Source organism: Lissotriton vulgaris, chromosome 3_2, assembly GCF_964263255.1.
Source record: "Lissotriton vulgaris chromosome 3_2, aLisVul1.2, whole genome shotgun sequence".
Classification (NCBI taxonomy): domain Eukaryota; kingdom Metazoa; phylum Chordata; class Amphibia; order Caudata; family Salamandridae; genus Lissotriton; species Lissotriton vulgaris.
The window spans coordinates 14,163,416-14,180,165 of record NC_141690.1 but is presented as its reverse complement, the minus strand read 5'-3'; positions in this window follow the sequence as shown (position 1 = coordinate 14,180,165).

Below are 16,750 nucleotides of genomic sequence, written 5' to 3'. Positions count from 1 at the left end.
GAGCAGGATGAACCCACATGTGCAGCCCCCTTGTTTGGTGGTTGAGGGGAGAGTGTTGCCCATGTCGATGGCACCCCCTGCGAGCAGGCACAGGACAAGCCTTATGGCCCAGGGGCATGTGAAGATCCCCCGGGTGAAGGAGGTGATCGGGAGACCACCCCACACCTGGTGATCCTGTAAGTGTATGGCGGCACCCAACAGCAGTACAAACTGCGCGGTGAAGGAGTTTAGTGAAGCGGAGCGGGAGCCCACCCCGCATCAGAACAGCCTGCCCAGTTTTGGGCGTGAGGTGAGCCCAGGAGTGTTAAGTGATTGAAGCCGGCCATCTGCAGGGCCCGTGCAGGGAGAGTGGAGACAGCCCCTAGGGTCCGCAGGGAAGCAGAGAAGAGTTATCACGCTGCAAGTCAAGTCCGAGAAGTGGGGAGAGGTGGGGGTGCCAGACAACTGGAGGCCCTAATCAATGTTCCCCACGCCGCTGAGCGCGACCCAGCTGACCCAGTATGGATACCCGTGGGAAGTAAATGGAAGCAAGACAGTAGGAGCACAAGATAAACAGCTCCCGAATATAGCAAGACACTGGTAGCCTGTGTGTTTCACTCTCCCTCCCTGCACCGCCTAAACTAAAAGAAAAAAAAACTTACTGGGAGATGGGAAGAGGTGCTGTTGCCCGGTGAGAGGGCCTCCTGCGATGTGCTGGGGCAGACGATGCCCCGCCCGCGGGTACAGCGAGGGTATACCGGCAGGCTCAAGTAATAAGGTCGCGCCCACATGGGAGGTTGGGGGGGGGCAGCCGACCACAGGGAGGCCCCCCGGGCAATTGGGAGGGGCTGTGGGGAGGGGGTTATAGGCAGGATCAGCGTCCATTTTAGGCTTTGGGATTTTTCTAGTAGGCAGCCCAAAAGGAGCCCAAGCATAAATGCTTTGGGCTCCTGCTCCCAGCCACCATTTTAGGTTTGGTGACCTGGTGGCTGGGAGCTCAGGCAGGAATTTTTTCTGTATTTGGGTTTTTTAGCGCTATTTTAATTAGTCTTTTAGTGTGCATTAATTGAATTTCGACTTACTGTGGTCATGGAGGATCATAGAGTGTTGGAAGCGTTTCGTTTGCTCTCCGAGGCCGGAAGAATGGACCTGGAGATCTCCGGGGGGCCGGCGTGCCCTTCACGCTAGGCCTCTGCTGGCGCGGCGGCGGCTGTAGCGGCTTGTACATCCCCCAAGAGGCGTCAGGCGTCCCCGGTGAGTGAGAGGGGCCAGTCCCGCACAAGGAAATCTGCCACGCCGGGTAATGGTCGCGGTGAGGGCAAGGAGACCTCTGTTAAGTTGGGCGGGCCTGCACAGTTTGAAGCGGAAGGCAGGATGCAGCTTTCGGCCGAAGGTAGTATTTCCTTTGATGCGGCCCAGCCCTGTGAGCAACGCGTGGGGGCGGGTGCATCTCATATTGAGGTCGAAAAGCGTGGGGGTCGGCGGGGGAGCAAGAAGCGCTCTTCATCCGCAGCTGCACCAAAGCGTGTGAAGGAGCCTGGAGCTTGCGCCAGTGTGCGTGAGGGTGTTCTGGCACTTGGGGAGGGGCGAGGCAGCTAGGAGGGGGTTTGAGCTGAGAGAGCGTTTTTTCTGTGGCTCCTGTAGCAGCGAGCAGGCTAATTTGGTAGAGGCGTCAGTGGGCTCGTTTCCTGCCCCGCAGGGGAGTGTTCTTTCTCTAGCACCGGCCTCTCCTGCAGATGTTAGTGATGTTGCACGACATTTTGAGGAGAATGAAGAAGGGGATTTAGCCAATGAGGGCAATGTTGGCAGTCCCTAACTGTTTTCGCCACCTGCATCATTTAGGGGGGCATTATCAGCGGGGGAGCTCTAGGGGAGATGGTGAGTGGGCTCAGGTAGAGGGGGGAGGGATTGTAAAAGGGGGAGTTTCAGGTTTTGGTACAGGGCAGGTTAGAGAGAGTTTTTCTTGTGGTAATGGTGCTTTTATGGACACACCAGCGCGGGCAAGTGTCATGTCTCCTGTTGGAAGTGTTGGGAGATTTGTTCCTAGTTCATTGGTTGGGGTACAAGGGGATTTGGAGCCAGCAGGTGGTGGGCAAGCTTGGGAGGGATTGGATATTTTTCCTTCTTGGTCAGCAGGAGTTCGGGCCGTTGTGGAGTGGAACAGTATGATCGGGATGAGTATCTGGGGGGCCAGTTGGATTTCAGTGGGCCAGGTGGGAGGCAACAAGGGGAGAGTGTTGTTTCTAGGGTGGGCAGGAGTTGGGGTCAAGCTTCAGCCGGCGGTAGTCTATGTTGGATTGGAGTGATGTTGATGCAAAGGGGTCGCATTTACCAGTAGTGAGTACGGGCAGGATTGTGCAGTCAGGGTGGGTAAGAAGGCGGTTGGCGGGTCCGGTGGTGTCTAGTTGGCAGGGGCCAGTTTTTCTATTAGGGGTCCCAGCACATAGGGGGTTGGGGGGGCAGCCGACCACAGGGAGGCCGCCCCGGGCATATTGAGAGGGGTTGTGGGGAGGGGGTTATAGGCAGGATCAGCGTCCATTTTAGGCTTTGGGCTTTTTCTAGTAGGCAGCCCAAAAGGAGCCCAAGCATAAATTCTTTTGGCTCCTGCTCCCAGCCACCATTTAAGGTTTGGTGACCTGGTGGCTGGGAGCTCAGGCAGGAATTTTTTATGTATTTGGGTTTTTTAGCGCTAGTTTAATTAGCCTTTTAGTGTGCATTAATTGAATTTCGACTTACTGTGGTCATGGAGGATCATAGAGTGTTGGAAGCGCTTAGTTTGCTCTCTGAGGCCGGTAGAATGGACCTGGAGATCTCCGGGGGGGCCGGCGTGCCCTTCGCGCTAGGCCTCTGCTGGCGCGGCGGGGGATGTAGCGGCTTGTACATCCACCAAGAGGCGTCAGGCGTCCCCGGTGAGTGAGAGTGGCCAGTCCCGCACAAGGAAATCTGCCCCGCCGGGTAATGGTCGCGGTGAGAGCGAGGAGACCTCTGTTAAGTTGGGCGGGCCTGCACAGTTTGAAGCGGAAGTTGGGATGCAGCTTTCAGCCGTAGGTAGTATTTCCTTTAATGCGGCCCAGCCCTGTGAGCAACGCGTGGGGGCGGGTGCATCTCATATTGAGGTCGTAAAGTGTGGGGGTGGGCGGGGGAGCAAGAAGCGCTCTTCATCCGCAGCTGCACCAAAGCGTGTGAAGGAGCCTGGAGCTCGCGCGAGTGCGCGTGAGGGTGTTCTGGCACTTGGGGAGGGGCGAAGCAGCTGGGAGAGGGATTTGAGCTGAGAGAGCATTTTTCTGTGGCTCCTGTAGCAGCGAGCAGGCTCATTTGGTAGAGGCGTCAGTGGGCTCGTTTACTGCCCGGCAGGGGAGTGTTCTTTCTCTAGCACCGGCCTCTCCTGCAGATGTTAGTGATGTTGCACAACATTTTGAGGAGAATGAAGAGGGAGATTTAGCCAATGAGGACAATGTTGGCAGTCCCTAACTGTTTTTGCCACCTGCATCATTTAGGGGGGCATTATCAGCGGGGGGAGCTCTAGGGGAGATGGTGAGTGGGCTCAGGTAGGGGGGAGGGATTGTAAAAGGGGGAGTTTCAGGTTTTGGTGCAGGGCAGGTTAGAGAGAGTATTTCTTGTGGTAATGGTGCTTTTATGGACACACCAGCGGGGGCACGCGTCATGTCTCCTGTTGGAAGTGTTGGGAGTTTTGTTCCTAGTTCATTGGTTGCGGTACAAGAGGATTTGGAGCCAGCAGGTGGTGGGCAGGCTTGGGAGGGATTGGACATTTTTCCTCTTGGTCAGCAGGAGTTAGGGCCGTGGTGGAGTGGAACAGTATGATCGGGATGAGTATCTGGGGGGCCAGTTGGATTTCAGTGGGCCAGTTGGGAGGCAACAAGGGGAGAGTGTTGTTTCTAGGGAGGGCAGGAGTTGGGGTCAAGCTTCAGCCGGCGGTAGGGTCTATGTTGGATTGGAGTGATGTTGATGCAAAGGGGTCGCATTTACCAGTGGTGAGTACTGGCAGGATTGTGCAGTCAGGGTGGGTAAGAAGGCGGTCTGCGGGTCCGGTGGTGTCTAGTTGGCAGGGGCCAGTTTTTTCTATTAGGGGTCCCAGCACATAGGGGTTTTGGGGGGGTGGGCGGATGACCACAGGGAGGCCCCCCCCGGGCAAATTGGGAGGGGCTGTGGGGAGGGGGTTATAGGCAGGATCAGCGTCCATTTTAGGCTTTGGGCTTTTTCTAGTAGGCAGCCCAAAAGGAGCCCAAGCATAAATGCTTTGGGCTCCTGCTCCCAGCCACCATTTAAGGTTTGGTGACCTGGTGGCTGGGAGCTCAGGCAGGAATTTTTTCTGTATTTGGGTTTTTTAGCGCTAGTTCTATTAGCCTTTTAGTGTGCATTAATTGAATTTCGACTTACTGTGGTCATGGAGGTTCATAGAGTGTTAGAAGCGCTTCGTTTGCTCTCTGAGGCCGGTAGAATGGACCTGGAGATCTCCGGGGGGCCGGCGTGCCCTTCGCGCTAGGCCTCTGCTGGCGCCGCGGCGGCTGTAGCGGCTTGTACATCCCCCAAGAGGCGTCAGGCGTCCCCGGTGAGTGAGAGGGGCCAGTCCCGCACAAGGAAATCTGCCACGCCGGGTAATGGTCGCGGTGAGGGCGAGGAGACCTCTGTTAAGTTGGGCGGGCCTGCACAGTTTGAAGCGGAAGGCGGGATGCAGCTTTCGGCCGAAGGTAGTATTTCCTTTGATGCGGCCCAGCCCTGTGAGCAACGCGTGAGGGCGGGTGCATCTCATATTGAGGTCGTAAAGCGTGGGGGTCGGCTGGGGAGCAAGAAGCGCTCTTCATCCGCAGCTGCACCAAAGCGTGTGAAGGAGCCTGGACCTTGCACGAGTGCGCGTGAGGGTGTTCTGGCACTTGGGGAAGGGCGAAGCAGCTGGGAGGGGGGTTTGAGCTGAGAGAGCGTTTTTCTGTGGCTCCTGTAGCAGCGAGCAGGCTAATTTGGTAGAGGCGTCAGTGGGCTCGTTTACTGTCCCGCAGGGGAGTGTTCTTTCTCTAGCACCGGCCTCTCCTGCAGATGTTAGTGATGTTGCACAACATTTTGAGGAGAATGAAGAGGGGGATTTAGCCAATGAAGGCAATGTTGGCAGTCCCTAACTGTTTTCGCCACCTGCATCATTTAGGGGGGCATTATCATTGGGGGGAGCTCTAGGGTAGATGGTGAGTGGGCTCAGGTAGAGGGGGGAGGGAGGTTAGAGAGAATTTTTCTTGTGGTAATGGTTCTTTTTTGGACACCCCAGCGGGGGCATGCGTCATGTCTCCTGTTGGAAGTGTTGGGAGTTTTGTTCCTAGTTCATTGGTTGGGGTACAAGTGGATTTTGGAGCCAGCAGGTGGTGGGCAGGCTTGGGAGGGATTGGATATTTTTCCTTCTTGGTAAGGGCGCGGTTCGGCCCAACTGTGCCGAGGTGAAGGGTGGGTAGAGCCTTGTGTGGCACTTTCTGTACCACCGAGGGATCCCGTCGCGGTCAGCACACGAAGGTCCAGCGCGAGGTCGCTGGCCCCAACAAATAGCAGATCTAGGTGGTCTACCTTACCATCGGCTATGGAGCTTCAGAGTCAACGCTTGGGGGAGTACCGGAGGTTCAGTCGGCTCCCCCGCCAGGAGGACGCCCAGAGGCCATGAGGGCCAGTGTTGGTAATACAGGGTCTGGTAGGACCCGTGAGGTTGAATTTTATAATGAGAGGCTTCAGGTGGTGGAGCGGATTTTGCTTGATTATGATGAAGACAGCCCAGAGGAAGGGGAATAGCAGGATATGGAGGGGGAGGGCCCTCTCACTTATCTCACAGTGTTTTACAGGTTTCAGGAGTGGTACAGCAGCCAAGGAACAGACGAGAGCACGGCCCCTTGGTGAGGGTTCCTTGGAAAAGGGACAGAGTGGAATTATCGGCACGGCGGTCGGAGTATGCTAGAGCAGCTTCTTTAGAGCCAGGTGAGACAGCTCTTACACTGGCCAAACCAAAAATGGTGTCTGTAGGGACTGGGGTAGAGGGGGTCGGGTGTGTCGGGGGAAGACTGCTCAAAGGTAAATATGTTAAGGACACAGGAGTGGGCACTGAAGATGGAAATGTGGCCTTGGCCAATAAGGTGGAGAGTGGGACTAATACTGATGCAGCCGGGGGAGTTAAAGAGCCATGTGATAGTAAGGAATTAAAAATTAAAAAGCTGCCTTACATGGGGATAACCAAGCTGCTGGGTGCTCATCTCATATTGGCAACTAAGGAGTGCATATGGAAGAGTGAGTATGTTGAGATATTTAAACTCCTGCACAGGGAGGTCAGGTCTAAGGAAGGTTCTAAGAAGGAGGAGTAGGAATTGGCTAAGCGCCCTAAAGTGCCGTTGACTATTGAGAACTGGACGGCAGCGTTTTTAATCTATGCTAGCGTATATTGTGGGAAATTCCCGGAGCGCAGCGTGTCTATATTTAAATATATGGATGTGATTCAGAAAGCGCAGATTACTGGAGGAGGTTATGCATGGGCGCAATACGATGAGGAGCTTCAGGCTACGATGGCATGGGACCCAGAAGCAAAGTGGGGGGAGTTAGATACAGATTTATGGCAGCATACCATGGGAGCAGCTGCAGGCGGCAAGACCATTTTTACAGCTAGCGGATTGCCGTTAATTTTTTTATTATTTTATTTATTTGGAATTTTATATAGCGCGTAGTTACCCTCGGGCATCCCAGCGCTTGTCCAGGCAACAACAAAAAACCACAGAGCCAGATCAAACACATCAAATAGGGAAAAGATGTGTCTTCAGAAGCTTCCGAAAATGAAGAGTACAAGTCTCTAAGCGCATTCTCAACAGAAGCGCATTCCAGAGAGTGGCTGTGTGAACCGAAAATATTCTACCACCAGTACGGGCCTTATGAACTCTAGGAACCTGAAGCAGATGTTTATGATCAGAGCGTAGGGCTCTGTTCGCTTTATAGGGCACCACTAACTTCCTTAGGATAGGGGGTCCCTTCCCCTGGAGGATTTAGTGTGCTGGGCAGAGAGCTTTAAACTTAACCCTCTCCCGCACTGGGAGCCAGTGCAATGTTTTCAAGGCGGGTTTAGCTGACTGCCTCCTTGGCACATTCGCCAGCATCCTAACCGCACTGAAGCTTGCTGAACGTGGCTTCAGGAGCGCCAAGGAATATAGCATTACAGTAATCGAGCCTTGCAATGATCAGCCCCTGAATGAGTTGCTTCCTCGATGTCAAAGGGAGGAGAGGCAAAACTTTACGGGCTGAACGGAGGAGCCCGAAACAGACCCCTGCCGTTTTCTTAGCCTGGGTCTTGAAGGTAAGGTCTTGCTCCATCCAGGGGAGTGAGGGAGTCTTGTGCCCTAGCAACATTATTTCGGTCTTAGAACTGTTTAATTTGAGCGCTGATTCGCACATCCAAGTGTGTACTTTGGTCAAGCATAGGCGCAGCGAATCCGGATTCTTCACCAATTGGGACAATGCAACCACCAGCTGAGTATCATCACCATAGCTGACGATTTTTATCCCAAATGGGGCAACCACATCCTCCAGGGGGGCCATATAAACGTTAAACAATGTGGGGCTTAACGAAGAGCCCTGTGGCACACCACACTGGAGGGGGATAGATGTTGACCGTTCACTGCCTTCCCAGACCTGATAGGTACGGCCACACAAAAATGACCGGAGCCACTGCAACGCCACTACTGCCACCCCCACATTGGACAGCCGTTGGATCAACACTTGATGGTTTACAGTGTCAAAGGCCGCACTGAGGTCCAGGAGGATCACTGCCACTGACCCTCCTGAATCCAAAATGCTCCTGGCTTCCTCAACAACTGCCAATAGGGCGTTGTCTGTGCCCTGCCCTAGCCGAAAACCCGTTTGTGACTCTCGTAACAGACCGTTGGATTCCAGAAAGTCTGACAGTCGATGATTAACCAGTCTTTCTGCGATCTTACCAAGACCCGGCAGCAGAGAGATGGGCCTGAAGTTTGCCAAATCTGATGAATCCAGATTAGGTTTCTTCAGGAGAGCCTTTACAACTGCTCTTTTCCAGCTCGGCGGCACCACACCCTGGGCAAGGGATGTATTAATCAGGTTCGTAACAGGGGCCGCAACAGCAGATGTCACCTGTTTCAAAAACCTCATTGGGGCCGGATCCCCAGGAGAACCACTCTTCATAGATCCTAGCTCCTTTATGACTTCTGCAACAGGAATTGGACCAAAAGTGTCCAATAGGGCACAATCTCCTCCTACCTGACTGCCCGTGACTGCACTCTGTGCTACTTGAGGCAGCGCACTTATGATGTTCTCCATTTTTAAGTGGAAGTACTCCGCTAGCTCCCTACACTTCTCAGCTGGGTTATCCTGAATCAGCGGGGGCTCAGGATTTTGAGGAGTTCCTTTACCACTTTAAAAGTCTCTCTAGAAGAGTTGGAGGAGCTTTTTATTCTTTCCTCAAAAAATTGGGCCTTGGCACAGCGAAGGGCATTTTTATATGCTCTAATTGCTGCGCGGTATTCGTCCCGACTAACCACCCCCCAATCTTTCCTCCAAGCCCTCTCCAACCTCTTACATCCTTTCCTAAGAATTCGCAATTCCGGTGAGTACCATGGGGCAGACCCCGTCCTCTTTCCCCTCTTTGCCACTCTCTTTTTAGGGAGGATGGCATAGAGGGAATTGGTCACCCACAGATCAAAATCTGCATCAGCCGTTACCGGATCCGAGGCTAAGGGAGGGCACGAACTCTCAAGTTTGGCGATCCAGTTATCTACTGATAACCTGGACCAGGCTCTTTCCAAGGTGTAAATTCTCGGGGAGGGGGCGGTTCTTGGATCAACTTGCAGGATAACCGGGACCAAGAAGTGGTCTGTCCAGGGTAAAGGGCAAACGGGCAGAGCCCTAAGGTGCAGGATGTTCGAAAAGATGGGATCAAGGAGGTGGCCCTTGGAATGCGAGGGTCCTGGGTTGCTTAGACTGAGATTATAGGCCTTTAAATCCCCCTGCAAGTCAGCGGCCACTAAGTCCGCCGGTTCATTGAAGTGTAGATTCTGGTCCCCTAACACCATAAAATTAGTCGTCGAAGAGGCCAGCTGCGTGACTGTTTCCATCAGGGAGCTGACAAAGCTTCCCATGCCCCCTGGAGGATGGTAGATCAGAACGCCTGACACAGTTACCGTGGGGGACGTCCTCAGTGAGAACTGACAGCTCTCACAGTCCTGAACATCACTATTCTGCACCCTACACACAAACATGTCTCTGTATATAATGGCAATGCCGCCCCCCCCACCCCACAGGTCTATCCAGATGGTATATTAGAAAACCTGGGGGGAGGGCTCGAACCATGTCCGCATCTGAACTGGCTGAAATCCAAGTTTCCGTCAGAAACAGGATGTCCAGGGGAAGCCCACCCGGGGTGGGGCGGGAAGCGGAACGGCTACACAGACTGGAATTGGGGCATGCTGGGACTTCAATAAAGGATTATGCACTCGGGAGTAATGCAAGTACAGACACGAATGCTCCAACTGTGGTAAGCGCCATCTCCTTGTTAGATGTTGGGGACCTAAACCACAAGGTAGTTAGCAAGGGAATCAGACAGGTGCAGGTACATCTAGCACCCCACAGTAATTTCAAGGGGGTCGAGGGGTAGAGAGGCGCAGGGCTCTGGGCCAAAGGGCTCCTACACCAGTTAGGCTGTCAAAGCTAGAACATGCATTTTGGGGGTATGAGGATGTAGGAGTGAAACAGAAGCTTTTGGAAGGTTTTCAATATGGATTTCATTTGGGTTATCTGGGGCCAAGGCAGAAAAGGTGGGCAGATAACTTGAAGTCAGCGTCTGAACATAACGTGGTGGTGCGAGAAAAACTGAGCAAAGAAGTGCATGAAGGAAGGATGGCAGGCCCTTTTGATGATTGGCCGATCCAGAACTTGATAATATCACCTATTGAAGTGGTGCCCAAAAAAGAGTAAGGGCAGTACAGGCTAATTCAGCATTTGTCGTGGCCTTAGGAGTCTTCGGTGAATGATTTCATTGATGAGGAGGCTGTCTCGGTTTCATATTCCTCAGTTGACGTGACCATGTCACTATTGGTGACCGCGGGCGCAACTGCAGAGATGGCAAAATGTGATATTAAGTCTGTGTTTCGGTTGCTTCCAGTCCATTCAGATGATTAGGATCTTCTTGGTATCCATTTCGAGGGTAAATGGTACGTGGACAAAGCATTACCGATGGGTTGCTCCATGTCATGTGCTCTATTTGAATGTTTCAGTACCTTTTTGCAATGGCATTTCACGCACCACACAGGTCATACCTTGGTAACACACTATTTGGATGATTTTTTCTTTGTTGGTTCCCTGGGCTCCGCTGAGTGCCAGACAGCTCTGGACACTTTCCATGAGCTCATGGAGGATATGGGTGTGCCTTTGGCTCCTGAAAAAATAATGGGACCTGCTACAGTTTTATCCTTTTTGGATATTGAAATTGATTCAGTGGCAATGCGGACTCACTTGCCGGATGACAAAAAGTTGAAAATGCTAGAATTGCTGGCCAGTATGCTGTCAAAACAGAAGGTGAAGGGGAAGGAGATTCAGGTGCTGCTGGGACATCTTAATTTCGCTTGCAGGGTGGTTAGAGCAGGGAGGACTTTCTGTAGGAGATTGGGCAGACCTTTGGCTGGTCAGCATTTGCCTCACCATTGTGTCCGCTTGTCAGCGGGAATGAAGGAGGATTTGCATATGTGGTCCTTTTTTCTCACTTCATTTAATGGTGTGCCACTGGTCAGAGAGGAAGATGTTCAGTGGGATGTGCAAATGTTTTTGAATGCAGCAGGCAGTGACGGTTTTGGCTTGTATATGCGAGGCAGGTGGTGTGCAGAAAAGTGGCCACAGGACTGGAGGGAGGGAGGGAGGAGCATAACATTTCTTGAGCTTTTCCCAATGTGAGTGGCATTGACCCTTTGGGGGGGAGGAACTGGCACACAAGAAGTTTCTTTTTCGTGTGGACAACATGGCATTGGTCGAGATCTTCAACAGGCAGTCAGCTAGAGATGAACAAATTTTGAAGTTAATGAGGGTTTTTGTGCTAGGCTGCCTGAAGCAAGACATTACATTTCGAGCTTTGCACATTCCTGGTGTGGACAATGACATAGCTGATGCTTTGTCTCATTCGCAGTGGGGGGGATTCCGTGGGCTGGCCAAGGAGGTGGACAGGACACTGACTCCAATGCCGGAACATCTGTGGTATGTAGGCAACATAGGGTATCACAACTGGTTGTAGGTTCTTTGTCTGAGTCCACGCGAACAGCATATTCCCTGACATGGAAGGAATTTTTGGCGTCTGGGGCATGTAGACGAGAAGAAGCTTGGCGTTGTTCTGAAGATGTAGTACAGTTCATTTTGGATCTTATAGAGAGAGGCCTTTCAAGGGTGACCAACACAGGGAAGTTGGCAGGTATTTCTTTTATGGGGAAACTCTTTTGGGGTTATTCTCCTTTGGTTGGCGAGGTTGGGCAGAGGATGCTTGAAGGTTGGGCTAGGGAGCGGGGAGGTGTTCAGTTGTCTCGTGCTCCCCTCCCATGGCAGGATTTGGCTCGTTTGTTGGAAGTTTTACCTTTAGTTTGCAGGGATGACTTTGAAGCTTGTTTGTTTGCCGCTTTGATGGCTTTCATGCTTTTTGGGGGTTTTCGAGTCTCAGAGTTATTGGGTTCCAAATCAAAAAAGGGAATTTCTTGGCAAGAAGTGTTTACCTCAGAAGAAGGCGTGCTTTCTAGTTCTAAAACCGATCAGAGGAAGATGGAAAAAGGGGTTTGGTTGGAAGCAAGGTCTCCTAAGGTTACGTGTCCATTGCGTTTGGCTCGTCGCTGGAAGACATTGTCAGAGCGGTCAGAGTGCGATCCCGTTTTTGAGCACATTAATGGGGCGCCGGTAACAGCATACCAACTGCGCATGGTGTTGTGTAAAGCTTTGCAGAAGATTGGGTTGGACGGGGCGCAATATGGAACTCATTCTTTTAGGATTAGGGCAGCGACTTAAGCACATAATAGGGGTTGGTCTCAAGGGGAAATCATGCGGTTAGGGCGCTGGTCGTCAAATTGTTTTCAGCGTTATGTGAGGGGCAACACGAGGGAGGCGCATGCGTCATCTTCTTTGCTTTGAGATTCACTGTATTGTTCTCTTTACAGGTTCTGTGGCAGGGCCCCAGTCTAAAGAAGTGATGGTTTGGATAGTGGGGCATTCGTTCGTCAAATGGGCCCAGGTTCAGGCGGCCCAAAGTTATTTTGGAAAATTGTTGGGTTTTAATGACCAAATGTTTAATATTGTGTGGAAGGGAAAGGGGGGTATGCTTTGGAGGGAACTCATTCCGTGTTTGAATAAGGCGATGGTGAGGAGCCTATGTCCGTATATTTTATTAATATACTTGGGAGAGAACGATCTTTGTGGGGTAAAAGGAGTGGTCTTGCTGCGGGCTATGAAGAGGGATTTATCTTTAATTAAAGAGCGATGGTCTGGTTGCCATGTGTTATGGACAGAATTAGTTCCGAGAAGGATCTGGAGAGGGGCGGTGAACCCCAGAGCCATTGACAGGGCCAGAAAGAAGGTAAACTCAAGAGATTTCAACGTTTTGCCGTCAACTGGGTTTCGGGAGAGTGTCACACAGGGATATCCGCTTTGAGTCAGTTGAGTTCTTCCGTGATGATGGAGTTCATTTATCTAGGTTGGGAATGGATCTTTATTTGCTGGAGATCAGGGAAGTTTTGTCCAGATGCTTGAATGTTCAGAAGTGAGGAGTATTAGAATGTTTTCCTACTGGAGGGGCGGAAAAGGGGGTAGTTTCCCTCCCCGCCTTTCTGGGTGGCGGGGTCTATTTGTTTTTGGGCAGTTTTGGCAGAGGTTTGTTGATTAATGGGTAAGTTGTGTTATCAACAGGAAAAGGATAGGTTGGTCGTTTTCAGTTAGGTTACATGTTTTGGGGGATTTACAGATGTGAAGGGGCAGGCATGGGAGTTGGTTAACCCCTTCGAGGCTAATGACGAGCTGGCCTCGTCATGGCGCTTACCTGCCGTGCGCGGATGACAAGGCCAGCTCGTCATAAAACAATATAAAACAATAAAACCCAGCGCAGGACGGGAAAACGCCTAGCAGCCATGGGGTTAACGGAGGGCTTGTATTTATAGGTCAATATGGTTGATATGGTGATGTAATGTTTTTGCAATGTTTGAAATGTTGTATTGTATGGGTGGGGGCGGGGTCATGAAATTTTAGGGGAGGGGCGGTGGTGGGGTTAGGGATGTTACGTATTTAGTGAGGTTTAGTTTTGGAAGGCTTTTTACTGAGGTTTATTTAATATGGGATGCGCACCTGTTCCAATAAAAGCAGCCACATATTCCTTGTCGTGGTCTGCTTCACCCCCCCTCACCCCTCCCTCCCAAGGGGAATTGGGGGGGCAGCCGACCGCAGGGAGGTCCACCCCCTGGGCGATGTGGGACGGACTGTGGGGGTGGGGGTTATAGGCAGGATCAGCGTCCATTTTAGAATTTGGGCTTTTGGCTTTTTCTAGTAGGCAGCCCAAAAGGAGCCCAAGCATAAATGCTTTGGGCTCCAGCTCCTAGCCACAATTTTAGGTTTGGTGACCTGGTGGCTGGGAGCTTAGGCAGGAATTTTTCCATCCCACCCCTCCCAATTTTTTTATTGTTCGTATTTTTTCTTTCCTTTAGTCAGTTAGGGCTTTTTTCTTTAATTTTGTTATAAATTTTCTTAGTAAGTTATTAGCTTGGTTTGCTCCGATTGGAACAGGGGAGCAGGTTTTTTTGCTGTATTCTGTTGCTTGGAGCAGGTGCCGTGTGGGGTCTATTTGTTTTTGGGCAGTTTTGGCAGAGGTTTGTTGATTAATGGGTAAGTTGTGTTATCGACAGGAAAAGGATAGGTTGGTCATTTTCAGTTAGGTTACACATTTTGGGGGATTTACAGATGTGAAGGGGGAGCCATGGGAGTTGGTTAACGGAGGGCTTGTATTATAGGTCATAATGGTTGATATGGTGATGTAATGTTTTTGTAATGTTTGAAATGTTGTATTGTATGGGTGGGGGCGGGGTCATGAAATTTTAGGGGAGGGGCGGTGGCGGGGTTAGGGATGTTACGTATTTAGTGAGGTTTAGTTTTGGAAGGCTTTTTACCGAGGTTTATTTAATATGGGATGTGCACCTGTTCCAATAAAAGCGGTCTTTTCCACATATTCCTTGTCGTGGTCTGCTTCACCCCCCCTCACCCCTCCCTCCCAAGGGGGATTGGGGGGACAGCCGACCGCAGGGAGGTCCACCCCATGGGTGATTTGGGAGGGGCTGTGGGGTGGGGTTATAGGCAGGATCAGCGTCCATTTTAGGCTTTGGGCTTTTTCTAGTAGTCAGCCCAAAAGGAGCCCAAACATAAATGCTTTTGGCTCCTGCTCCCAGCCACCATTTTAGGTTTGGTGACCCGGTGGCTGGGAGCTTAGGCAGGAATTTTTCCCTCCCCCCCTTCCAATTTTTTATTGTTACTGTTTTTTCTTTCCTTTAGCCAGTTAGGGCTTTTTTCTTTAATTTTTTATACATTTTCTTAGTACGTTATTAGCTTGGTTTCCTTTGATTGGAACAGGGGAGCAGGTTTTTTGCTGTATTCTGTCGCTTGGAGCAGGTGCCGTGTGGGGTCTATTTGTTTTTGGGCAGTTTTGGCAGAGGTTTGTTGATTAATGGGTAAGTTGTGTTATCGATAGGAAAAGGATGGGTTGGTCGTTTTTAGTTAGGTTACACGTTTTGGGGGATTTACAGATGTGATGGGGCTATAATGTTTGAAATGTTGTATTGTATGTGTGGGGGCAGGGTCATGAAATTTTAGGGGCGGGGTTAGGGATGTTATGTATTTAGTGAGGTTTAGTTTTGGAAGGCTTTTTGCCGAGGTCTATTTAATATGTGATGCGCACCTGTTCCAATAAAAGCGGCCTTTTACACATATTCCTTGTCGTGGTCTGCTTCACCCCCACCTCACCCCTCCATCCCAAGGTGCGAGATCCCTGCCCAGCCTGGGGGAAGGAGAGACTGCAAAGTAGGAGCGGCAGCGAGAAGAATGCGGCAGTGAAGCGAGGCCCGCAGCATATTCAAAGCTGCTGAGGCCGATACTGGCTCCGAAAATATGAACGCATCCCAGGCTGCATCACTGAAGCAGACTGGAGGAATGGTGTATCCCCCCTCCCAGTGGGCGCAGTTAGCACCGGAGACCCAGAGAGTGAGGCATGAAAGATGCCGGGAGGTGGAGCCGGTACAGTGCCCGAGACGCTGAGGAAGCCTGCGAGTCTCACCCCTCCCTGCGCCCCCGCATTGTAAAGAAAAAAAAAAGACAGTAAAGCACCCTCCTTGGTGCGAGTGGCTGCGCCCCCTATGTATGAAGTGACCCGCAGCATCAAGGGAGCTACAGAGGTCACAAGAGAATCCTGGCACAGCCATCCCTGCCAGAGAAGAGTAGAAACAGTGCGAGGCATCGGCATCAGGAACACAGCCGGGACCCATGCTGGAAATAATGAGGCAGTGCCACCTAGTAGCCATCTGTTGGTACCATGATATAATAAATAAACTAAATAATAGGCAACAGTGTATGTGGACATGGTGTAGATTGCACGACATTCAAAAAAGAAGTAACTATGATGGAGGGCATGACACCAGGGTGGCTCCAAGGAAAAAAGAAAAAAACAGGGAGAGAGAGAAATATCCCCCAGTTCAGCAAGGGAACCCTGAAGTAGATACTATGAGAAAGGATGCTAAGGGCCAAAGGAAAGAGAAAAGAGAGCACACAGATGGTGATTGCAGTACAGAGAGGCAGCTGTGTCCACCCCAGCGATATTGTGCAGGACACTGGCAAGCGAAGAACCCTCTGGGAAAAGGCTGATGAGGCTTGGGTGTAAGAATGCAGTGACGCCTAGTGGCCAGAGGCAGTCACTGCAGCAGTAAAGACAACAGTGAAGCACTGCACTTGGACAGCATGTGGAGTACAGGACAGCAGCCCCAAGCAGCAAGGCCCTGGAGAACGGAAGAAAGAGCGCGGTATGCGCACCCGGTGGCGAAAGAACGTAACCGCAAGGGGAAGAAGTGAGTACGCAAGTTGTCCGAGTAGGAGTGCCATCTGATGAAGAACAGAGAGCACAAGGAGAGAAGTTGCGCCAAAGATGTACCCCGGGCACCGACAGTATGGGGTGGAGCATCCTGCAAGGAAGAGGTCCCATGTGGTCGCACGGCATGACTCATCCTGTGAAGCAGGCCCGAGTGGAGGCGGCAAAGTGAGAGTTACTTCGGTCTGGCATTGAGGTGCCTGGAACGCGACTTCAGGAGGAGATGGCCTGCAAGAGGTTGGCGAAGATGATCTGTAAGAGGTCAGCGGAGATGACGTGCAAGAGGTCAGCGAGGATGACCTGTAAGAGGTTGGCGAAGAGGACCTGCCAGAGGTTTGAAGAGACGACCTGCCAAAGGTCTGAGGAGAAGCAGCAACCTGAGAAGAGGTCAGAGAAGCAGCAACCTGAGGAGAGGTCGGAGAAGCGGCGACCTGAGGAGAGGTCTGACAAGAGAACCCAGGAGAGGTCAGTGAAGAGGACCGCAGAGAGGTCTGACAAGATTGACTTGAAGTCAGAAGTAATGAACAGAATAGGGTTGCGACGACAGGTCTGGTCACGGAACAAAGACAATGCATTGTAGTAAGGGTAGGACAGGACCAGGGAGACCTGTGTGAAGTGCACATCACACGGAGA